This window comes from Periplaneta americana, chromosome 6 (genome assembly GCF_040183065.1).
Source record: "Periplaneta americana isolate PAMFEO1 chromosome 6, P.americana_PAMFEO1_priV1, whole genome shotgun sequence".
Lineage (NCBI taxonomy): Eukaryota > Metazoa > Arthropoda > Insecta > Blattodea > Blattidae > Periplaneta > Periplaneta americana.
Genome location: NC_091122.1, coordinates 134,252,585 through 134,279,868, shown reverse-complemented (window position 1 = coordinate 134,279,868; position 27,284 = coordinate 134,252,585). Strand labels below are relative to the sequence as shown.

The 27,284-nt window shown below is 37.9% G+C and overlaps 1 protein-coding gene and 1 non-coding gene across 3 annotated transcripts in view; both read right to left on the bottom strand.

The window, feature by feature from the left end:
- LOC138701752 (uncharacterized) overlaps positions 1-27,284 on the bottom strand; it is a 797,192-nt gene that overhangs the window by 431,026 nt on the left and 338,882 nt on the right. The gene's annotated exons all lie outside the window — the stretch shown is intronic.
- TRNAY-AUA (transfer RNA tyrosine (anticodon AUA)) lies at positions 4,218-4,289 on the bottom strand. The gene has a single exon. It is a non-coding gene; the product is annotated as a tRNA-Tyr (tRNA).

Genomic DNA, 27,284 nt, shown 5'->3' with positions numbered 1-27,284 from the left:
GGTAGCGATGCGCAGAATTTGAAATAAGAGAACAAGAGAATGGAGGGTTCGTCGATCGCTTAGCCTTAGCCAAGACAGAGTTTGGAAAGACAGGGAAACATGATCATACTTACGAATATTACAAATATAACGGACGCACGCATTATGCACACGTTGTAGCCTGTTGCTCAAATTTGCATTTAGGTTACTTAATATAATATCGCAATAATCGAAGTGTGTACAAGGATTAATTTTAATTTATCAGGAAGAAAGTGCTTCAGTCGCTTTAATGAGTGAATAATAGAAAATATTTTTTTGGAAGTGTGATTGACTTGTTCATTCCATTCCAAGTGACAATCCATATAAATGCCAAGGTTCTTCACAGTCGAGCTGTATGGAATAGTAGTATTATTTACAATTATCGGTGGTAAATTTTGTTTGTCACACTTCGATCTTTGATGTTCTATTAAGATAGCCTGCGATTTACTTGCATTTAGATTAAGTCCGTGCGTTTTCGACCAAATGGATATTGAATTCAGGTCATCATTAACTTTAGTTATAGCGTCATTTATGTAGTTAGGTCGGGTATGCAGATAGACTTGTATGTACGCTGTCCTATAGAGTAAACAACAAAGAATAAGGTGTATACTCATATGACAAATAAACTGGAGCTCAAGTCATGTCATCATTACTGGATTTTCGAGTCTGTTGCAGTAAACACTACCTACATTTTGATTACGTCTTCAACCCTTTTATAATGTGTAGCAAAACAGACTGCAGCATCCAGCCATGTCCACCATATAATTACAACGGGTTGCGGCGGTAGAGGGGCTCCAGGAGGTATTTCACTGAATTTAATAACCCGTCCTGGTGCCTTAAACATATTTCTTTGACATTCGATATGAAACTGTTCACATCACTATAGCAGGAGTGAACTTCTTCGACTATTTGATGTAGTCCATGGGCTAGGATAACTTTCGCTAAAGTAGCTGAAGTTCCTTAACAACTTTTAACATATAGGCTAGCCTTATACATTATCATTTTTTATTTCGTCTGGCCATAAGAGGGCAACAGGCGTTTCAAAACTTTGATTATATTTAAATGATCCACTTTCTCAAGAATTTCAGAGGTAAATAAAAAGTTTTATTGGATTTGTGTGGTGGAAGAATGTCCGTAACGACGTTTGGAACAAATTGTCCAGCGGCGTTTGTGCTTTCATTAATGAAATACATATTTTACTATCTTCTATACTTAGCCGTATGCGAGATAGGCTATAACATTATAATAGCATTTCGGTGTATAGTATTTCTGTAAAGTTGATTGACTAGGGAGTTTCCTTTTCACGTATTTCCGCATAAAGCTTCTAAAGTGTGTATTTTCAACGTTATTTATTGATATGTTGACATCGTTTGACATAAATCGTGAAAAAAGTCTTTCTGTGTGGTACACATTGAATTCTAACTTAAATGCGATTCATGTCCTTCTTCCTCAGTTGAAACTGTCATCAGTGCTTTATGTTTCTTCGTACTACAATGTTGTGTTACGAAATTACGTCTTTTACCTTTAATTTCTGTGCTACATAAATTTCATAGCATATTTACTCCACTTACTGCGAAATGTTATGTGTCCAATTCCTCCATCAACCTGTTTACTATTCATATACTTGATGATTCTGCCATTATAAATATTATACGTTACGTAAGATAGATAATACAGGGACATCATTTTATTTTTATTTCAATTTTTATTGTACCTGAGTTTTTGAATGTACTTTACTCCCACCCCTTCTACTAATGAAGTTCCAACTGTCCTCCAGACAGAATCAAGGCCGCATATATTAAACAGCACTGAGTTGGTGAGTATAGTACGTTCCAGAAATATGTTCGCGTTTTCCAGTGACGAAAGAGCTTTCAGTATTGAATCATATTTTCGCGCAGATACTATCCGTTTGCCTACGTCGCATCCCGATTTCCCCTACCTGCTTCTGCTCGCCCCTCTGTAAAAGCTGGGCTGTCTTAGCTCTTTTCTGAAAATATTAATTTCTTTTAGGAATTGGACGTTTACGTAATATTATACAACTCTTTAAAATAACTTAAATAAAAGGGCCTCGTTAAGTAATTAACTGTCATGTGATTTCCCCCCTTTCTACGATCCTGCGGCATAACCACTTGGACGGACAGTAGATAGCATGTCTCAGTAATTTTACCTGTGCGGGTCGGGAAGAAGTGAAGATTGAATTTACAGTACGTAAGGTACTCTTTTATAGAGTAGGAAGATTGAATTTACAGTACGTAAGGTACTCTTTTATAGAGTAGGCACAGAATTATTTCAACATGAGTTACTAGTACGAAAGACGGAACTGGCAATTGGAATTAGATGCTGTAGTCTATAGTGCGATAATATGCACAAAAGAACTGAAGCCTCTATCGAAATGAACGGCCACCATTTTCAAATATGTGTTTAAATATCCATATTATGATTATTTTTCAATTTAACTTCATTCTCTAAATTGTACGCTAATGTGATGTAGATAGTATAATATACAATGCATAATGAATACGTTCTCATGGATAACTCAGTTCGTGAGTAAAAACACTTATTGTTAATACAGTACTGCATTTTGATTAAACAAAAACCTAATGAAAATTATCGAACTCAAAATCGCGATATTTCCTACTTTACGTAAATGGATGAAGTACTTTTTTTTCCCTCCTATACCTAGTAAAGTGATTTCTTTGTGTTTTACGCCAGTATCGTCGAACTCCAGCCATGGAAGGGGGTAGCGAACGGTGTTTTCGGTTCTTTAAAGGTATAGCCAGATTAATATTAAAAATGTTAGTAAAAATAAAATGATGTCCCTGTACAACCCTTTTCACTACACAACGTAAATGAGTTCTGTTTGCCAGAGTCGCATGCCTGTACGCAACCACTCACCCACCCCTTGATACTATTTACCTTCGACAAACATCGCAATACAGTTAACTTGATATTGTCCTGCAGTCCTACATGTCTCAGCTTTAGTGACAACGTATGAGCCATTTCTTGCCCGTGTTCTATTTCAACGATGAATAACCTCTGCAACCGAAACAGTCGTTAAATTAAATGCTATGCTATGACATGGTACCAAAACCTAACATTCTTGCATTTCGACGTTCGCGGCAGCACCATAACAATGTCAGTATCAATTCTGTCACGATGCTCCCCATAAATAAGCACTGCAATACATTTCAATAGCTAAATAAACAACCACCATTGAATCGAAGGTAGGAATTGGTTTATATGGGATTCATGTATACTCATTGTCTAAACATTGAGCATTGTGTAGACTTCCTGCAGTACATCAATAATGTATAAACAGTGCCTAATCAAACAAACGTGGTAAATAAGTAATGCAGGCGCTACGATGACACCTCTGGCGCTTTGTCCTATTTCCTGTACAGTTTGTATATTACACGCCGAGTGGCAGGACATGCTGCATTTCACTCTACCAACCGCATGTCAGCATGCACCCAGCGAGCCGTGCCCACAGATTGTTTTTTGTGTGCCTTGGCGTGTTTGTTCGATTTGTCAGTAAAACCAGCACAGTTTAGTGCTTTCAGATATTGCGTTCTGTCTAGTGGAAAGAATAGTTCAACTCTTGATCAGGAATTACTAAACATAGATAATGGAAACACTATTCTGTTTACCTCGTCTTTGCTATCCAATCGTGTAACAGCTTGGTTAAATGTTTTTATTGTTACTATTGTCACTTTACAGCCCCGGGAAATGGAATGGAATTTCATTTAAATATATCAGTCCGTCCATCATTTGATTGCTTCTGCCATATTGAATTTTACTGCGCCTCAAATACTGGTTGTATTATGGGTATTACTACGTTGGTTATATAGTTTGCTGCCTTTTATTTGAACTAACCAAATACTTATACAAAAGAATACGGTTGGACCCATGCTATTTTGTTTGGAATATTTATGAATAATGGGCCTAACCAAGCAGGTGACCTTTCAGATCGTACAAATTTGGCCTGAAGAGGAAACGTAGATGTAAAGTTCCAGCATACGGTAGGATGTCCTAAATTATATTTCTGAATACCGTACCAAAAATGAGTTTCAATAGAATTCAATAAATGGAAAAGTTGTAGCTATAATATTACGAAAGCTGGGAGAGTATGTACTGTATAATAAAAATAGTTGATTAACTTGCTATTACAATGAAAGAGTAATGGAACGGAGAAAAATTCTCTCCGGCGCCGGGATTTGAACCCGGGTTTTCAGCTCTATGTGCTGATGCTTTATCCACTAAGCCACACCGGATACCCATCCGGCGTCGGACAGAACCCTCTCAGTTTAAGTTCCAACTCTTGAGTTCCCTCTAGTGGCCGCCCTCTGCACTACGTCATAGATGTCTATGAACGTAGGACTGAAGTCCACACATGTGCTGAGGTGCACTCGTTATAAGTGACTAGTTGGCCGGGATCCGACGGGATAAGCGCCGTCTTAAATCACGAAGTGATTTACACATATCATATATCCGGTGTGACTTAGTGGATAAAGCATCAGCACGTAGAGCTGAAAACCCGGGTTCAAATCCCGGCGCCGGAGAGAATTTTTCTCCGTTCCATTACTCTTTCATCGTATGATGACGCAGAATATCTGCATGGAAATATCATAAGTACTTCGGTACATTAAAATAATATATATGATATGCGTAAATCACTTGTGATTTAAGGCGGCGCTTATTCCGTCGGATCCCAGCTAACTAGTCACTCATAACGAGTGCACCTCAGCACATGTGTGGACTTCAGTCCTACGTTCATAGACATCTATGACGTAGTGCAGAGGGCGGCCACTAGAGGGAACCCAAGAATTGGAACTTAACTGAGACGATTCTGTCCGACGCCGGGATGGGTATCCGGTGTGGCTTAGTGTATAAAGCATCAGCACGTAGAGCTGAAAACCCGGATTCAAATCCCGGCGCCGGAGAGAATTTTTCTCCGTTCCATTACTCTTTCATCGTATGATGACGCAGAATATCTGCATGGAAATATCATAAGTACTTCGGTACATTAAAATAATATATCGCTATTACAACCCAAACGGTGAGATCAGAAGAGATCTAGGAAACTATGAACGCATGTGAATCTGCCGAGTTAGCTCTGTGGAAGCATGTCTGCCTCCAGACTAACCGGCCCGGGTTTGATACCCGGCGAGGTCAGAAATTTTCTTGTAGGACTAGGAGAAATGGCGGTGCACAACTTATAATCACTAAATTGTGCACCAGTATGCCTGGATTAAATCCAAAATCTCTCCGCAGTGCTTATGAAGGGAAGGCATATGTCACTGTTAATGATTCGTCCGTCGGATGGGGACGTTAAGCCTGGCGGCTCACTTGGTGCTATTCGACAGGAATAGGCTACGTGCCGGCACCGGGTTTCTCCTTCTCCTTTCCTCACCATCATTATCCTCATCCATTCCATACACTACACTTACACGAACATTTACACATACACACCCTAGAACGCGACATAACTCTTCACACATACACATCATGCATAACGTGGCCCGCCGAAGTGGTGTGCAACTTAAAAATGGGTCATAGTCCTGTCATCTATTTGCAGTATGCGTCGATTCAGTATTCGCAGAAGAATCTTCGCTTTGTGCGATATCAGGCTGATAGTTCTGAACTCGTTATATTTCTTTGCATTATTTTTCTTCCGTATTGGAAGCAAGACTGTCTCCGTGAAATCTTCAGACCAGTCGCTTTGCTCATATATTTCGTCGCATAATGATAGAATTTCCTTCTTGTCTTCACCCAAACATTTCACTAATTCAGTGGAGATTCCACCAACTCCTGTTGCTTTCTCATTCTTCATTTCCGTAAGCGCTATTTCAACTTCTTACTTTAAAGTAGAAAATCATTTTTCGTCGTCTGATACCGTTGTTTCGTGTTCTATAGCCAAGTCATCTGGACGATTCCCTGTCTCATGTAACTCTTCTACATATTTCGTCCGTCTGTTCAGTATTCCTGGTCTGTCTGTTATTTCATTTCCTATTTCGTCCTCTATCAACCACATGGATTTGCTTTTGTTATTTGTGAAGTCCAAACATTTTACTTCGCGGTACATTAAATCATATCTTCCTTTTCTCTCTAGATACTCTATTTCTTTACATTTCTCTTTCATCCAGTCTTCCTTCCCCTTATTAGTTTCTCTTCTTAGTTCGTTGTTAAATTTCCTGTAGTTTCTTCTACCTTATTCTGTGTCAATGATTTTCCATTTTCTCCTTTCCTCCATGTTCTCCAACATTCTCCCTCTGATCCAAGGTTTCTTAATTCTCACACCTTCTGTGTATCCTATTATTTCTTTTGCTGTTGTCTGTGTACAGCTTTTTAGACGAGATCAGTACTCATTACTATTCTCAGGTGTGGATTCTAATGTAGCGCCTTTCTCTTGAAAATTTGCTTCAAATTTTCTTCTTTCTTCTTCATTCTTCAGTTTTTCCATGCTCAATTTTTTCATCACTTGTCTTCCCCTTATGTTCTTCAGATGAATATCTACTTCACCTATCAGCAGGACATGCTCTGAGTTAATATCCGCTCCTGGTAAAGTCTTCTCATGTTTAGACAATTTCGGTATCTTTCCTGTACCAGTATGTAATCTATCTGATATCTGCTTTCGTCCTTGGGCATGTCCACGTGTATCGTATTCGTTTATGTTGTTGGAATAATGTATTTCCAACAATCATTGTATTTCTTTTACAGAAATTCACCAGAGATTCAACTATCTCTCCTATCTTTTCAGAGCTTTCTTCCACTTCCTCCTCTGCTAATCCACTATGTGATATATATTGTAGGAAATTGCTATGTTATATTTCCTTTGTATAATTATTATTATTAGCAGCAGGCAAATTAGATTTTGCTTTCATAACCCAGGATCGAAATCACGAGCCAGTAAATCGCTATTGAAACATAGCGGGCACTGAAGTTTTTATTTTGACAGTTTAGACATGAAGAATGTATGAACTCGTTACAGCTTCGAACGAGTGAGAGGGAAGAAATCCACACTTTTCTCTCTTGTTGAACTGGAACACGTCTGGTCCGGTCATAACATTTTTAATAGTTAGCTAGAAATCACGTACGTAAAAACCTTTTTTATGTCAAAGAAGCTACGCCGTCTAAGGCATAGGTCCCCATGAGAAGCTTCCATTATTCGAGAAGTTTTATTACATCATCTACGTAAGCCCTATAAGTTAATAATAGAAATTCACTAAGCTTATATTTGGACGGAGTTACGCAATAACAGACCAAGCGCCAAAAACCTGTTTCGAGATATTGGCCATTGAAATATTATTTTTTTTTAAGGAAAAGTGAAGTTGTTTCGTATCGGAGTATATGGCACGTGCCGCGTCGTTCGTCTTTTGTGTACTTGGCGAGTACAGCAGCGTACATAACGAAGGAACCCCGGTCCGTTCATAGTAACATTGCAACGCAATGTGTGCAGTTGTGTTATCCTGCTCAAGTATTTAGTACGAGTTGAATAGTGTAGTGCTGATCCGTTCATAATGTCGAAGTTAAAACGTTAAATTCGCTCAGAGATACGAAATGCAATTAAGAAGTATGAGAGTGACATTTTATGTATTAACGAAGACAATATCGTGTGTAATGCCTGTAAGATTGAAATAGAAACCAGAACAACTCAGGCTATAGAGAAACATTGCAACAGTACATCGCACAGAAAATGCGTTGAAATGAAATCTGAGGAACCATCATCATCATCATCATCATCATCATCATCATCATCATCATCATCATCTAGTTGTGCGGGTCTAAACGACACGTGCAACATGATGCTCAGTGCAAATATTCCTCTAAAGAAATTGAGTGATCCCCATTTTAGACTTTTTCTTCAGAAATTCTCTCGATATAAAAACTGTTTAAGCGATAGGCGAATACGATTCAGCTTCGACAACTTACGAGAATATATCGTCATTTACTGCAACGCTGGTAATTGCATCAATGATGACGAGAACTGAAGTTGCAAGGTATGTGATACACTACGACAGTACGTTATTTTTCTTTTCCTTCTGACTGTACGGAGATACAGTAGCATGTTGACGTGGTCTGTATACTTTTAAAAAAAAAAAAAAAAACGTTTAAAACCTGTTAAGTCAATGGTCTGAATGAACAAAATGTAACATAAAGTAAATGTGCACCTACATTCAACGATAAGTCATCCCGCATCCATTGTCTAATTATAACATTCATACTATTACAAAAAAATAGCACAAATAATACCAAAAAAGACTAACCGATTTTTAATAAGAGACCAGCAGTTGAATTAATATTTCAAAGCAAATTAATAAATGAATTTTGGCTCATATATAGCAGCAAAATTCAAATATCGCATTCTTGATTTTTTCCGAGTTAAATTAGACTGCCATCAACAGATTTGTGCAAATATATCATTTTTTTTTTCAAATTGTCGGTTGCTCTATTATTGCATAACTCCATCCATTTATTCTTAATTAATTCGATTACACGAGGCAAATCTTTCATCGAATGCGATTTGCTAAACGCCTACTGCTTAGGCAATTCGACGTACATAACTGTTTGTAGTAGTAATAGTGGTATCGTTTTATTTCTACAGGGGTTATTCAGCGTGGTAATTCAATTTCGACGAGAAATAGCTGACAGATTTTGTCTGCAACCCTCTTTCGGAGATATGGTTCTTTTACGGGTTTCTTACCGGAGTGTGTCATGCTTGGAATTTTTATCACCACCGAGGACTATTTAACCCCTATGTAAAAGGCGAAAACGATTTAATGTACTAAATTTATATAATTGGCATAATACAGCCCACTGAACAAAAATTTCTAGTAATGTTTTATTCTAACTGTAAAGATTTCCTCACAGAGTTGTTAGAGTTCCTATTTTCTTGTTAAACGGCTGATATCAGTGACAGCGCAAGTCTTTTACAATTGGATGACGGAAATGAAACGGGTCTGGTGGGTTTTTTGCTCGCAAATTTTGTGATATCTACTTAATTTATGGAGAGGCGAGATATGTCGTGAGGTCAGTTCTTCCACTTTATCGAGGAAACTTTCCTTCCTGTTGGCTTTATCAAATTTAATGTTTGTTTCTATTTCCAAGAGATTGAGTTTAAGCTGGGATGGAGGTACCCGCTGTGGAATAACGGTTGACATGCTTGCCCGTGTGACGAGCGGGCTCGGATTCAAACCCTGGTTGGAACAATTTACCTGGTTGAGGTTTTTCCTGGAGTTTTCTCTCAACCCATTAAAAGCAAATGCTGGGTAACTTTCGGCGTAGGACCTTGGACTCATTTTGCTGGCATTATCATCACCTCACTCAGACACTAGATAACCATTGCAGATGAATAAGGATCGTAAAATAATATATTATTGTGACGTACCGAAGGCATATTTCCGTGCAGGAATTCTGCATTGCCATATGATGAAGGATGGGTTGAGCGGAGAGAAATTCTCTCCGGTACAGGGATTCGAACCTGAGTTTTTAGCTCTACGTGCTGACGCTTTATCCACTAAGCCACACCAGATTCCAGTTCCGATGCCGGATTGAATCCTCTTAGTTTCCCTTTAGTGGCCAACCCTCATGCACTGTGTCACAGATGTGTGACATTGGCACAATGTCCAACACATTATGTGCAGAGGTGCACTCATTACGAGTGACAAAGTGGCCGGGATCCGACGGAATAAGCGCTGTCTTAAATCACTAAGTGATTATATTTACGCATATTATATTACTGTGAGGTACCGAAGTACGTATGATATTTCCGTGCACGTAGAGGTGAAAACCTGGATTCTCCACTTTCTATGACTTATTAGTATTAGTATTAGTATTAGTATTTATTTATTTAACCCGGTAGAGATAAGTGGCCTTCTCTGCCCCTCTACCAAGAGATTCCAACTGTAATATGAAGAAAAAAATTAAAATTAGTATTAAATTTACAATTACAATTACAAATAAAATTACAATTAATATTAAATTTACAATTACAATTACAAATAAAATTACAATTAGTATTAAATTTACAATTACAATTACAAATAAAATTACAATTAGTATGACATTTACAATTACAATTACAATAAAAATCAAAGTTCGAAAAGATTACCTCACTAATTAAAGCTAGATAATTTATCATAGAAAAACAAAGAATATTTTAGATTTACTGAATTACAAATTAAACCTACAATAACAAAATTGTATAGTGATGAAATTACTGGATATTGAAATATTTTGTGATAGATTAAGGAAACTATTTACAAGAAATCAATTACTGACCAAGTGCCTAGTAAGTTTGCGTTTGAATTCAATTTTATTTCGACAGTCCCTGATGCTAGCAGGTAGCGAATTCCAGAGTCTTGGCAGGGCTATTGTGAAAGAGGATGAGTATGAGGAGGTGCGATGGGATGGTATTGTTAGTATTGTTTCATGACGAGAGCGTGTGTTCAGATTATGGTGGGAAGAAAGGTAAGTGAAGCGAGACGACAGGTACGAAGGAATAGAAGAGTTCAAGATTTCGAAGAGAAAGAGAAGTGAATGTAAATTTCTTTTCTTATCTAGTTCAAGCCAACCTATTGCTTCCAGGGATGGGGTAATATGATCATATATACGAACATTGCTTACAAAACGTACACACAAATTATGAGCACGTTGAAGTTTCGTTTTGTTGTCGCTGTTAATAATCTTTTTGTCTCGACTATTTACTTCCACTCCGAAACTATGTATTTTACAAATATTCTTTGATTAACGCAACATTAAGTAAATTGGTACAGCTTTTAAGTTTACTACAATTTTTACCTTTTTATGAACATAGATACAATATGTTTTACTTAATATATTCATCTCGTGAACTTATAAGGTGCGCGTGATAATGACAGCTGGTAATAAATCATTTCTTAGAAGTGTAAAGCTATGAAGTAATTTCTCATTCCCCGCAGCAAGGGTCTCATTCAGAGCGCTGTGGTGTTCTCGAGTCTCATCGGATGTGAAAATTGGCTGCATTTACAAGAAGCTGATGAACTTGTACTTTCTGGTTAACGCTGTCTTTTATTGATTTATCCTGAACGACGAGTGTTTACAGAGACTGATAATGATGCTTATACATTCAAGTAAGGAAGAATATAATATATGACTGATAAAGAACAATATATGACATGAATTTGAATTTCGAAATCAGTTATTTAACGACCCCATCTCAAATGTGCACTTCTATTAAATTGGCAATAGAGAAGTGACACGGTGGCGAGGTGAATCCGACATCCGAATCGAAGAGATTACCTGGATTCGTTTGGAGGCGGGAAAAACGTAATCAGTATGAATCCGACATCTGAATCGATGAGATTACCTGGATTCATTTGGAGGCGGGAAAAGCGTAACCAGTATGAATCCGACATCCGAATCGAAGAGATCACCTTGATTCGTTTGGAGGCGGGAAAAACGTAATCAGTATGAATCCGAGACCCGAATCGATGAGATTACCTGGATTCTTTGGAGGCGGGAAAAATGTAATCAGTATGAATCCGAGATCTGAATCGATGAGATTACCTGGATTCATTTGGAGGCAGGAAAAACGTAATCGTATGAATCCAAGATCTTAATCGATGAGATTACTTGGATTCATTTGAAGGCAGGAAAAACGTAATCAGTAGGAATCCGAGATCTGAATCGATGAGATTACCTGGATTCATTTGGAGACGGGAAATATGTAATCATTATGAATCCGAGATCTGAATCGATGAGATTACTTGGATTCATTTGAAGGCAGGAAAAACGTAATCAGTATGAATCCGAGATCTGAATCGATGAGATTACCTGGATTCATTTGGAGACGGGAAAAATGTAATCATTATGAATCCGAGATCTGAATCGATGAGATTATCTGGATTCATTTGGAGTCGGGGGAAAAGTAATCAGTATAAATCCGAATCGATGAGATTACCTGGATTCATTTGGAAGTGGGAAAAATGTAATCAGTATGACTCCGAGATCTGAATCGATGATATTAACTGGATTCATTTGGAGGCGGGAAAAATGTAATCAGTATGAATCCGAGATCCGAATCGATGAGATTACCTGGATTTATTTGGAAGTGGGAAAAATGTAATCAGTATGAATCCGAGATCCGAATCGATGAGATTACCTGAATTTATTTGGAGGCGGGAAAACGTAATCAGTATGAATCCGAAATCCGAGTCGATGAGATTACCTGGATTATTTGGAGGCGGGAAAAATGTAATCAGTATAAATCCGAGATCCGAATCGATGAGATTATCTGGATTCATTTGGAGGCAGGAAAAACGTAATCGGTATGAATCCGAGATCTTAATCGATGAGATTACCTGGATTCATTTGGAGTCGGGAAAAATGTAATCAGTATAAATCCGAGATCTGAATCGATGAGATTACCTGGATTCATTTGAAGGCAGGAAAAACGTAATCAGTATGAATCCGAGATCTGAATCGATGAGATTACCTGGATTCATTTGGAGTCCGGAGAAATGTAATTATTATGAATCCGAGATCTGAATCGATGAGATTACCTGGATTCATTTGGAGGCAGGAAAAACGTAATCGGTATGAATCCGAGATCTTAATCGATGAGATTACCTGGATTCATTTGAAGGCAGGAAAAACGTAATCAGTATGAATCCGAGATCTGAATCGATGAGATTACCTGGATTCATTTGGAGTCCGGAGAAATGTAATTATTATGAATCCGAGATCTGAATCGATGAGATTACCTGGATTCATTTGGAGGCAGGAAAAACGTAATCGGTATGAATCCGAGATCTTAATGGATGAGATTACCTGGATTCATTTGGAGTCGGGAAAAATGTAATCAGTATAAATCCGAGATCTGAATCGATGAGATTACCTGGATTCATTTGGAGGCGGGAAAAACGTAATCGGTATGAATCCGAGATCCGAATCGATGAGATTACCTGAATTCATTTGGAGGCGGGAAAAACGTAATCGGTATGAATCCGAGATCCGAATAGATGAGATTACCTGAATTCATTTGGAGGCGGGAAAACGTAATCATTATGAATCCGAGATCCGAATCGATGAGATTACCTGGATTATTTGGAGGCGGGAAAAATGTAATCCGTATGAATCCGAGATCCGAATCGATGAGATTACCTGAATTCATTTGGAGTCGGGAAAATGTAATCAGTATGAATCCGAGATCTGAATCGATGAGATTACCTGGATTCATTTGGAGGCGGGAAAACATAATCCGTATGAATCCGAGATCCGAATCGATGAGATTACCTGGATTCATTTGGAGGCGGGAAAAAAGAAATCATAAATGAGAGAACAGAAAGGTAGGAAGAGTAAGAGAAACCCAAATGCTTGGAAAAGAAGTATTGCTAAATTGAAAGTGCAAGTGGCAAAGCCTACATTGACTAGAAATGAAAGTTATGCCAGGGAAGGAAACTAACTACAAACTATAAATGTAAGAACTCTCTCAGTAGTCTGATTGAAAAAGAGAAGAGTTGATCTCTAAAATCTTTCATTAAACAATCAAATCAAGAGTGCCAAGATTCTTATGTTAGTGGCCGATAAATATGCTATCTTTAGCAGGACACACAGCACAATGTGGTGACAAGACTCCACGTTCGTTCAATTACAAATACAAAGTAAGCTTAAGTATGAATTGAGGCTGTCAGAAGCATGGAAGCATGAAAACACATACTTAGTGGCCAGTAATAATAATAATAAAATAATAATAATAATAATAATAATAATAATAATAAAACAATAATAATACATTATTCAGCGTAGCAATTAATGTTTCTACATGCTCCTAATTGAAACGTTGAGCAAAGTAAATATACGTATTACATTTTCTCCGAAAAAAACAACAAAAAAGTTCTCCTCATTCTTTACGAAATCACCTCTTACTGCTTGTAAGAGACAGAGTTTGTAGAGCGACATGATACCGAACTGCTTGCCTTCAGTACGTGAATGAAACGCACAGCAATGTATAGGAAACTCCTCGTACCCGTTTGAATGTCTGTGATTACACGATGTAATCACGACACCCGCTTTGGTCACCGCTGCATTAAAGACTTCACAAATTCATAGAAAGTGGCATAAATCTCCTGGACATAGTAGCTGGAATTTTCAAATTTAACAGTGCCCGTATCTTTTAATTATTTTTATGCTCGACCATGCCGAAATGTAGTAATTATACACCTGGCAGCAGCCCTTTAATGGACCTCATTAAAGTACACCTATTCATTAAATTTCAGGTGTTCCAGCAATCAGAAAACACCATTATAGCAATATGAAAGCGCAAGTATCGATTAATCTCAGATATGCAATCGAAAGACAACTAGCGAAACGTCACGGAGGCTGGAAATCCAATACTGTCGCAGAAGGGTATGTTCTGTTACTATAATAATTAGCGTTAATTGTAATTAATATTCAAATAAATGCAATCTGTCATCTTGTTTTTCAATGTCTAAATCAATTTCAAGGTTATATCAAGATTAATGTTATTTTACTCTCTAGATTGTATCAAGGTGAATGACATTTCTTTCTCGGAAAACATCAATACTTTCGCGTCTGCGCATATCTCATAGTTTACGAGATATTGCACAAGGTCAGTTCCGCTCCCCAGTCAGATAAGAATAACATGAATACTTATGAATAATTTCAAGTTAGAAATATGGTTGAGTATAAAAAGTCGTATGAAACTTGCCTATAATGGTAATTAAGACGCTCACATGAAAATTATGAAACTCGCGTCTTAATTACTACCATTATAGGCTCGTTGCATAATGTACTATTATCACGTTTCTTTGGAAAAAGCTAGATATATTTGCTCTAATTGAATTCCACAATTTATTAATGATATTTAATTTTTTTAGCATTATTCTCTGTCTAAGCAGTGTTACAGCCGAAATTGGGCACTGATTCGAAGAAAACTAGCTATTTAATCGGACTGACCCCTAATGGTTGAAAATACCACTTAGCCTAATATACAGTTGTGCACCCAATTTTTTAACGCTCGCTTTTGCTCTCAACTCTACTGAAATTAGATTGTCAATATTATTCTGTCAAACTTGAAAATAAATCTTAGGAAGGAGAAAGATTGCAAAAGCCGTTTGTCTGGACAGTGAGGTGGTCGCATCGCATTAAGATTCAAGTCGGATTCATCACCTCCGCGTAATATGCTGGGTGATTGCCGGGCTTAAAGTAATTAGACCGAGTCTTCCGCTCACGTTCGCTGCAGAGGGCGAGCTTCAGTCTGCGCGGTGGCGAATCTTAGGCGCTAAGTAATACAAATGGGCTGCTTAATTTCGGGAGTAACAATTGGAAGCGCCATTTGAGAGCCAACATGGCTGTTCCTCCTAGGAGATGAAACATGAAATTAGAACACGGCGAATAAAAGAATGAATTTAAATGGTTGAATGCAATAGAATCATTTATGAGAAGGATGAAAGAGTGACGGAAACGAAGACATTAATTTATGAAAAAAAAAAAAAGATAGGAATAATTTACTGATGAATTGAATAACAAGCGGAGGAATGAAAAGATGATTGAATGCATACATGAGTGAATAACTTAAATAATGGAATAAGAAGTTTCTTAACTTGGTTATTTAATGGCACTGTATCAACTACTGGGTTATTTAGTGTCGATGGAATTGGTGAAAGCGAATGGCATTTGGCGAGATGAGGTCGAGGATTCGCCATAGATTATGTGATATTCGCCTTACGGTTGGGAAAACCTCAGAAAGAACCCAACCAGGTAACCAACCCAAGCGGTTATCGAACCCATACCCGAGTGTAACTCCGGATCAGCAAGAAAACGCGCTACCCTCTGAGCCATACCAGTGGCTGAGTAAAGGCTCGCTCCCACTTAGCGGAATCGAAACGAAACGTCTGCCGGCGAGCACGTACGTACGTACGTATGTATGTATGTATGTATGTATGTATGTATGTATGTATGTATGTATGTATGTAAATAAATATATGGCTCATTTAATGACGCTCGGAACTGCCGAGGTTAGATCAGCGTCGCCGGTGTGCTTGAATTTTGTCCCGCAGGAGTTCTTTTACATGCCAGAAAATCTACTAACATGAGCCTGTCGTATGTAAGCACACTAAATGTCATCGAGCTATGCCGGGATCGAACCCGCAACCTCGAGCACAGGCCAGCGCTCTACCAACTGCGCTACACAGGCCGACTGTATGTATGTCCTGTGACCTTATCGTAGCTATATCACCAGTGGGTATAGAGGGGAAGATAAGGTTTTAGTCTGAGCTAATTTCTGTGTCGGTAGATTCATTTAATACTAACCAAACCCAAGCAAACTTTGTTTCTGATCTCCCATCCTTTCTCCTCTCGCATAGCTCAACATGGCAGGTCTCGCCTTTCGATATGTGTGTGTGTGTGTGTGTGTGTGTGTGTGTGTGTGTGTGTGTGTGTCCATCGGAGCCTGAAATGGGTGTAAGCTCCTTATGTATGCTTGTATGTAACAAGGAAGAGCAGAATAAATTGCGAAATAAATTATATGGTTGTGTGAAATAGTGTATGATCAATGATTTAATATCGGTTGTCCAAAATATATAGTCACCGTCAGATAGCACAGTTCTGGGCAGCAGGCGCATTTTCCCTCCGCGGGCAGCAGTTAGCGTGCAAAGGAGGGGGAAATTACGTTGTGTAGAAATACGTAGTAGGAGTAATTACGATATGAAGCCTCATAGCCGTACGATACCCGACCTTGATTCGTTCACCCCGTGCGGGCAAGTATCTGCAGCCCGGTAGGGCACCGTAATGTTGGAGCCTGAAATAAAGGAATGAATCTTTGTTTCTATCTGTTATTTTACGGCGCTGTGTAAAGTGCTCCATTATTAATAGAATTAGTGATAGCGGGATAACATTTGGCGAGATGAGTCCTAAGATTCGCCATGGGATTACCTGATGTTCGCCGGACAGAAGGGGAAATCTCAGAACTCTAACTACGTAATCAGTAAGATTCGGATAAAGTAGCTGTATCAGGATAGGCTATATAGCTGTATAGGGTAGGGCTTTGACTTGTTTGAGAATACTAGGTAAAACTTTACCTGCTGGGAAGAACTCTCCGCACCCCGTAGCTAAAACATCAGTGAACTGGCTGGGGGAGGGGGGAGGCACGGACAACTAGTTAGTGTTTGTAAACAAAACGCATGGACCAAGGATGCCTATCCTGATACAGCTACTTTATCCGAACATTCCAGCTACATCCGCCAGTCAATGTTGCCAGATTGTGGAAAATTTCCCACAGACGAGGGAAAAGTAAGCAAAAATTTTGACTTGTGGCAAAAAGGGAAAAAATAGAAAACATAAAAAACGTGGCGAATTAAGATGCGAATAAAGTAATGCTGAAATAGATAAACTGAGAAAAATTGCAGAATAGGTAACGAGGCCCTCGGTGGAGTTGCTGTATGATCAGGCTTCGAGACTTCGGACCCAATAGAGCAGTTCAGTGGGAAATCTGCATAACGGCGTACTGAGTATAGTGGTAAAGCGTACAGTGGGTGGGGGTACTGTACAATGAATGCCAACAAATATGCAAAGGTAAACGCTCTGGATTTGAAGGTTCTGACGAATAATTTGGTTTTCATACAAACTATGTCTGAAACTATTACACGGTTAGAAAAGTCAGAGCAAGAGATGCCGGAAGCCCTCAAATTAATTTAGAAAATTATGCAGAGAATTAATGAGACATCAAGTACACCGGTTACTGAAAGTGTAAAACAGAAGTGGAAATCAATTTTAAGTAAAAATAACGGATATGGAAGATTGTGTAACATAAACAACAAATTAGTGGACATAGAGTCACCCGAGATTAAAGAACTGTCTCTTAGAGACTGCAATGATGTTAGGTTTTTCGTTTTGCTCCTATCACGTCATGCGACGTAGAGTGCAGCTTTCTACAGTACGAACTTTGGCAGATAACCGAAAAGATTTACGTTTGAGACACTGAGAATGTATCTTGTAGTAGGTACATTGCAATTCGGTACTGTAACTGCACTTCCTAAAGACGACCAATAGGATACATGAAAAAATTAAAATTGCTACATGCTTATTTCCACCATTAACACTGTGTATAATTAAACACAAATGCTTATAAAAGACAGGAGAATAAATGCTTTTCACATTATTTTGACATTGTCATTATGTAATGTATATTTACTTTCAGAATGTGCATATGTGTGTTTCCCCGTGCTACTGTACTCCACCCTAAATAGCAACGTTGTTACCTCAACACATCTCTATCTACCTGCAGTGAGTCAAACAACCTATAGTGCATGCAGAGTAAACTTATTTTATCGGGTCCAAAGTCTCGAAGCCTGAATATGATTCACTTTTCAATCTAAAGAATTGCACTGCTGTTATTGAAGATCCTCAGCACCCATCTGAGGCTTCACGTTTCAGATGTTTTGTATTAGATTTGGTGAGTGAAGAACTTGGCTGTGAGATTAAACTGCGCATGGACGGACTTTTCATGCAGTGTCAGCGTGATTCTTAGCTGGATTTATTTCCGTGTGCACATTCCAGATCAAATCAAGAAGTTCCCTTCGTACTCCGGTTACACATCTTGCATATATACGAAGGTTAGGTTTGGTTAGTTTAGGTTTTTATTAACCAAGTCTGTGCATGCGCAGTTTGATCCCATAGCCAAATTATTCCTACACTTATACAAATGTGTTTATTTACTAGGCGCTGATCGCACACAAGTGTGCATAAGTGTTTATTTGCGTTGTGGGAAAAATCTCAGCTGTGTGGGAAATGTTATGCTTATTTGTGGGAAAATCAAGTGGAGTTTCTGGCAACACTCGCGACGCGACGCCCAAACGGAGCCTCAAAACATGATTGGAGCTCGCTGGCTTCTACGATGAATTTATAAATGAACAAAGAGAGTGCCCTTAAATGATTACGTGCACTACTGCTTACACGGAGTCGTGGGACTAATTAAAATAGTAGAACTCCAGACTAGACAGCCATTTCTTTTACTTCAGTCTGACTGAAAGGAACTGAAGGCTGCAAACGACATAACATTCTACAGCACCTGTAGGATGTAAGAGTGAGGAGTTTGTTGCTGTGTACAAAACAGAGTTTCTTCAGTTGCTAGTTCGTGACCTACGTCTCAGTTATCGAGCTTCGTTTGGACGTTGTAGACGAGTATCGGCTTTCACTGAACATAATGGGAGCCTGTAGCTATTAATTTATTTAACGTATTTGTATACAACTTTTAAACAAAAGAGCACGTTACTGTGCATGCCGATGCATTCCGGGAATTGCAAACATTGCATTCAGTTACAAATAATGTGACGCGGAATACAGGTGGAGCATAATTAACAGAGCATTAATAGTTTACAACTAATTACCCTAGTTTTCTGTTTGTTTATTTACAGCCTGCATGCTCCATTACTGTGGAGAAATACTACATGCATTGGTTTATCTTACACTATGTAGAGCCCGATCGCAAACTCGTGGCACCTGCGCGAAAGACGAATTGAGGCGGTAGCCGGAAAAAGGGCCCATAAGCAAAAGTCACGTTTCGAGAAAACAATGATTGAAATATTTATTTGTATGTCATTGCGATTTGGATGCACTTTTATCTAGATAAAAATTTTCATACTGTTACAATAATATTTGTCTACATGTTTTGTTAAATAATACATTCCGACTTTAATAGTGTTAATAAAAGAATATACTTTATTGAAGCATTTATAGGCCCTTTTTCCAGAGAACAAGTTTACTTTATCAAAGTACTTTCAATTTGGTTGTATTTTAGCAAAAATTTAAGATCAGCATTGAACGGTGCATATTACAGAGGTTTACAATTTCATAATCATTTCAGTAAAATTATATTTCTTACATATAATTATCTCATAGTTGCGTCATAAATTGTATTGAATACGTAAGAATCAAGAATATCTATTGGGTACAGAATACAGATTACAAATTATTTAATATTAATCTTGAATGGATTCACAAAGTGCAGTTTACACTTTAGAGCACATCCTGGATGGACTCACACTCACTTTGAGAATAATCTTCATTGATGTTTTATCCCAATCCAACTTTTCTATCTTCGATGATGTTGTCAAGCCAACTGTTTGGAATATTTGATATATGTTTTGTACTTAACATTCAATTTTTCACCTGTCTTTTATTTGTAATAATCACAGAATAACCCAAAGAGAATCTTGATATTTAGGTTTGGGTTAGTGGACAATAGTCCACTATGCTATGTGGAATAGATTGTAGGTGTGACTGCAGTAAATGCCATTATATTGTTGTTCATTTTATATGGTCTGCTTTCATGAAAACTCACTTTTTCCTCAAATGTTTCACCTTTTAATATTTTCGCTTGTATTACTCTGTCTTTACGCAGGAATTTTGAAGATTCACAATATCAGTTGACGACACACCTCTTGCTGAACACCACTTCGACGCAGAGAATATGTCCATGTATTTTCACGACTTACCTTTGGATTTTAAGTTACATTTACGACTAGTAGATTTTTTTTATAACAAGCCTGCCATGTAGCATCCTGCAGTAACTTTGTTTGCCCACTGTAAAATATTTCGAAGAAATCTTCCTGTTCATCAGCAGTGAACTTGGAAAAACATTCCTCCTGGCAACAGTGGTAATGGGCGTAAGAACTTACCTTCAACAATAGGACCTTTCGAAGTTAGATACGTAATATCATGTTGTTTATTCATTCTTCTGTCTTCTCGTTTTCAGTTCATTTTCATGTCCTCTCTCCTCTGGTTTCGTTTATGTTCATTTCTTTTCATTTTGAAACAATTCGGATCGCACACAGATCACAACTGCTACACACAACACAATTATACTGCTTGCAGTGCCTACCTCAAGCTGATTGTGTTAATGTTTGCTGCATTCCACAACTACGCAAGTGTGCATGGATTCATTCATTCAATTAGCTACTCTGCCCTCTGTTTACAAGATATTGAAACGAAACTTCGTAAGCAAGTAGATTTTAACACGGAGAATCGAATTAAACATTCTCCCGAAAAAGGGCCTATAGACCCATGGGCCCCTTTTCCGGCATCCACTTACATGGACTCGCCCAAGAGTCTTGCTGTATGGGTGTTTGAACAGTACGCTCTATGAGTAAGCAGTCGCCCGCACACACGGAACCGCCCCTCCTAAGCCTCAGAAAGAAACTCGCGCATGTTGATGCCACGAGTTTGCGATCTGGCTCTACAAATAATTACTTTATATTATTATAAGACTTATTTCATAGGCAAGATAAGTGGATGAAATTTTGTACTTTTCTTTCATTGTAATTTACCAAATTGTATATTGTTAGAAAATTTGATCAAGTTCTTACGGTATTTGTGCACTAGTTTGTTTTTATTCACTGACCAGTTTTCAGTTTTGAAAACTGCCGCTTTCAGAATGTCTCTTTCTCTCTCAAGTAATTTGCAATTGTATAACAAATGGTCCATTGTTTGTTCGTCATTGTTGCATAGACTTATAATTTTGTATTTATGTAAATAAGATTTTATATTTCCGTGTCCTATTATTATGGTTGTGAAGTTTGGGGTTATGTTAAGTTTTAGTTTTAACCGATCGTTTATATTTGGGAAAAATGGTTTTGTGATTTGTTTTTTTGCTATGTTGTCCCATTCGTTTTGCCACTTCACTAAACTGAGAGTGTGTATTTCACCTTTCACTGCTCTTTTTGGTGTCTTGCTGTAGCTCTCTGCCTCCTTCGCAAATTGATCTATTAATTCATTCCCCACGTGTCCTGCGTGGGCCTTAGTCCCATATAATTCTATTTTCCAGTTCTTCTCCGCTTCCTTTACTTCTCTTCCGATTTCTTCTATGAGATATGTACGATTTGTTTGGTTTCTAAGGGAGTCTAATGTTATCCAGCTGTCTGTAAATATTGAGATTGTTTGCTGTTGTCCACACCTTTGGAGTAACGGTTAGCGCGTCTGGCCGCGAAACCAGGTGGCCCGGGTTCGATTGTCTGTCGGGGCAAGTTACCTGGTTGAGGTTTTTTCCGGGGTTTTCCCTGAACCCAACATGATCAAATGCTGGGTAACTTTCGGTGCTGGACCCCGGACTCATTTCACCGGCAATATCACTTTCATCTCATTCTGACGCTCAATAACCTAAGATGTTGATAAAGCGTCATTAAATAACGTACTAAAATAAAAAAAATTGTACATGTTGAATAGCTTTTAATATGGCTAGTTGTTCAACCTGATTGTTTCAGCACTTATTACCCTATGTCACTGCTAAATATGCACAGATCAAATATCTTCTTCTTATACGTATATAAAAGTCAATGTGTATGTGTGTTTGTGTGTGTGTGTATGTGTATGTGTGTGTGCTTTGACTGATATTTGCCAAAGTTTGCACATTTAACCTTCATAACCAGGAGAAGAACATAGGCTACATTAAAATGGGACAGATGGACGTTAAATTATTGAAAACAATAAAAATGAGAAAGAAATACGATCAAGCAGGCATGTTGTATAATGTAAGTTGGACGTCATCCAATCACGAATCAGAAACGCGGTGACGCGCATCTCTTCCTCCGTTGTTAATGCGGCCATATTACCTGAAATATTAAATAAAATAACATTAAATTAAAATTACGTAAATGAGGGACGATCTCTTGATTGAATATGTCACGTGGCATTAATATATACAATATAATATGGTATAAAACAAATTTTTGTTTAATATTTAAGAATTCAAAATCAAACATAATAGGCAGCAAACATTGAAGTATTCATAACACGTAAATTCAACCACTTTACTACATATCTCTTCGTAGCGTAGTGGTACAGTCAAAAGTTTTGTTGTGGGGTATTGATTATTTTCAATCATATGTTATATTGCAATGTTAAAATTTTAAATATATTTTATTTTTTTAATCCCTTTATGTTTTCTTGAGTCTCTAATTCTTGATGAATAATTCAGACATTAATATTTCTTTTATGTTTTTTGTTTATATTTTCTATAGCTGATCTATTTTGGGTTTGAACCTGAGGTCAACTGATTTTTTTTTATTTTGATAATTTATTTACATTATTTTAAATACGTGATTTTATTTTAACCCGGTTCAAGGGGGTTTTACTACACAAATAATATATCCGTAGTATTTTATTTATGCAGTCTCAAATCAAAGTTACCATACAATTATGTAAGCTCACTGAAAATAAGTGTATATTGGAAAAATATAGATTTCTGGAAGACAGTTATTTTTGTACTTCCTCTCATCAACAAAAATAAGTGTCTTCCAAAGGTTGGAGGTCGACGAACTTCAACCTCTTCTTCCTATTGATTTTGTTAACAAATGGTTTGTTCCTAGCTATTCCATGTGTGTTACTTTTTGTTAAAATAATTCGAATAGTTTCAGGATGAGCTTTCTTGTTTGTATGTTCCTCAGCCATCAGAGCAAGTTTTTGATCACTGATCATTGGATATTTCTATGCTTGTCTTATTATCCAACGGCCCTCTCTTGGGTTGAAAATTTTTCCGTTTATTTTTTATTTATGTTCAATGCTGTGTGTATTTTTGTGTCTATTGGTAACACAGTGTACAGTTTTATGACTACTATTCACAATTATAGCTATTTTTCGGAGAGAGATTTTCGCTTTTTGTAATGAAAAATCATCAGTTCTCTTTCTGCTCTCGAAAACTGATCTCTTTGACCACTCGACTGTACGCGTCTGTACTCTGCAACTTCTCACAACAAACTAAGGTCCGTCCCAGGAATCTGTGGAGTAACTTCGCGCATATGGGGGTGGAGTCTATCTGTGCCGGAGTGTATTGCGGGCAGCATCAGCTCGAGTCCGCTAAGGGGTAAGATGCTCGTGGTAGAAGCTAGAATAGAGTTCAGATAGAAATTATCCTCTCCTGCAAGCGATTGTTCGATTCGTTCAAGCAGTGCCCACCCCCCCCAGAACAGTCATTGGCCCTAGCCTTCCTATATACCACTTGCGCAGAGGTCTTGTTTCGTCTTTCTACTCACAGATTCCTGGAACGGACCATAAGTATTCTTCGTTCAGTGCATATACAACACAAACGTACACAGTATCTCCCCAAAACTACGAATTCAGAGCTGTATGTTTTTCATTTTGACGATGCGTATCAACATGGAACTGTAAAATCTGTGACATTTGTGTAAATTTAGGAATGAGGTAAATGACCTGTGGCGACATAATAATGCAATGTACGCTGCTTTTGTTACACTTATAAGATGTGGAAATGTGTTAATGCCTACATTCCTGATCATAAAAGAAGTAATTGTTATGATGGTGTGTGAGTTTCACTTTGAGTCACTGTAACTACTTAAAGTGGAGGCGTAACTTCGTGAATCCTGAAGTGTAATCTAATAATGTAGGCTATATAGGCTAGGCCTACAAGGTTTTATAGTGGTAAACAAATTTCCAATGAACCATTAAATCATACAATTCTCTTGTGTATCGAGTATCAGTCTACAAACATTGTAGAAATTGCATCTTAGCATAGTGTGAAATGTAAAATTGGCATCACGACGGTACGAAATTGTGTAGGGGGAACAAGCCTTGGGATAGAAGTAGACAAATCTCCTCGTCCATCACCGGAAATCGAACACAACTCCTCTGGGATGTTTACCACACTGTGTCACAGTCGCGGCGAAGGACAGCATTGTTGTTTGATGGGGGAGGAGAATTGAAGACATTGCAATATAGCTTTAACAGACGTGCACTTGGGTAGAATGGGAAGTGAGATGGGGATGATGAAGAAAGGACACTTTGTGATTCTTTGTTTTCTACTATCAAATGCGACACTCAATCCATTACCACAAGTACCACTTCACTGGATTTCGCTTAAAACCCTACGGGAGGCAGAACAAATAGTGTAACTAGCCGCAGAAATCCTTTACAAAGTCGCCAAGTCAGGTTCATGTGTCAGGGGTACAAATGATACAGATGTCAGGGGTGTAGCGACCTCTGCGAGTAGAAATCGGTTCTCGCTTTGATTTTGTATTGTATACTGTGTATTGTACAGTCTGATCTGCTTGGGTATGTTTAATTTATTATTATAAAGCTATTATGACAGTAGGAAAAATTTCTTGCTGGTTATATTATGATTAAAATATGGGAGCTTCCATATATGACAATCAACAATGCATAATCTGAAAGGAAAAATGAAAATTATAGATGATTAAAATGGCTACTACAAATCAACAGCGGGCACAATGTGTTCTTTGGTATGCTAAATTTGAGAATGTTAAAAGAGTTCAAAGGGAATCTCGACGTGAGTATGGTGTGCGTAATGTACCTAAATACGATTCCATAATGTTGTGGTATCGAACATTTGTAGAAACAGATTCTGTGTTAAAAAAAAAAAAAAAAACATGCAGGAGGTCGCAAGCGAAACCCAGTACTAGAAGCAGCTATCTCTTGGCTTGGACTCCAAACTCCCCAGATCTAACCCCTCCTAACTTTTTGGTGTAGGATTTTGTTAAAGACGTCTATTCACAGAAACCCAGAAACATTGATGATCTGAGAGTAAAAATTACTCAAGCTTTTCAACAAATCACTCCTCTTATGTTACAAAGGACATGGGCTGAATTGTATCACTGTTATAAGTTGTGCAGGGTGCGCAATGGGGGTCATGTTGAGCTCTGAGGAATCTCCCATCTTTCAGTGTTGAATGCACAAAGTTTCAAAAAATAAAGTTCAGTAGTAAATGTTTTACGATGTTTTTATTTTATCCATACCCAAACGAATCACTCTGTATAAAGAGACATAACATCGAATAGTCCATTGGGCTGCATTACTTGACTCGCGAGTCAACCCCTTAATACACAAGCAGGACGGAACGGTAAGGCATGATCTCCCTCCCCTTAGCCATCACTTGTTCATTAAACCTTAAACAGTCTGCGTATCCTCTCCCTCCTATCTTCCCCTTTGCTGTTTATTGCGGGCTGCATTTTATATGTCGTAATATTTGCCGACCAGTGAAATAGTCACACAGGGCCACCGCTGAAACAACATAGGACAGCACATGACGAGAGACGAACACCCAGTCCCGTAGACGAAAAATAAATTTCTTCCATTCCCCATGCCGGAAATCTAATAATTGACCGCTTGAACGGAAAGCGGTTACGCTATTCAGAGAAACTAGGAGGCGGACGGAATTGTTATTTCTATGTTAATATTTATTTTTATAAAATAGATGATCACATACAGTCAAACTTGGTTAATTCGAAGTTGAAGGGATCGTTAAAACATTCGAATTGTCTAAGATTTCGAATTAGGTACATAAGTTTCAGTAAAATGTTTTCTTAATATCTACGCCAGAGGTATTTAGATTGAAATATAGGCCTATTAACGTTGTACGAGAGAAACGATCCAAAATAACTAACTAAATTTATGGAGCCCCCATGGGAATCATACTCGGAACCTTTTGTATTAGAATCAATGCAATACAGTGAGAATAAAACTACTTATTCAAGAATTTGTACAGCATCTTCAAAATACAAGATGTTCAAAGCCTTTTTAAAGCCTGATACTTTTGTTTGTTTGTTTTCTTTTTGGCATTTAATCTTTGTTTCATGCAAAATTCTTCGAGTTTGTTGAGTGATTGGAAAATTATTTCACCCATATTTTGTTGTCCTTCACAACACCTCAATTCCTGGATGTGGTCCATGGCCTTGGCGATTGTACGTAATGGTTGGTTTCTCGGGATATTCTGGCCTTTCTTCTTCATCTGGAGACAGAGCGACAGTCTGCTCGCTCTACAGCTTCTACCAAAATTTTAAATACGTTCCTTAAAAAGAGATGTTTCACTCCTATTATTATACTTATGTGAAACTCTCTGATGCGTGTGAAAAATGAAGTTCTTACTGAAAATCCAAACTGTGGATTATATAACAGATTTTTCTGTTATGAAAACTTACTGAAAAATCACATTTTGTATAGGGAAAAATTAATTTGTCCAGAATGGGTGTACTTAGATCAGCGGTGACCAAAGCGGGTGTCGTGATTACATCGTATAATCACAGACATTCGTACTGGTAAGGGGAGTTTCGTATACATTGCTCTCTGTCTCGCTCACATACTGAAGGTAAGCAGTGTCGTCACCTTGTCACTCTACAAACCCTCTGTCTATACGAGCAGGAACAGAAGGTTTCGTACAGAATGGGAAGAGAAATTTATTCGCTGTTCTGTCGTAGAAAATGTAATATGTTGCTTTGCTCAACGGTTCAATTAGTAGTACTATA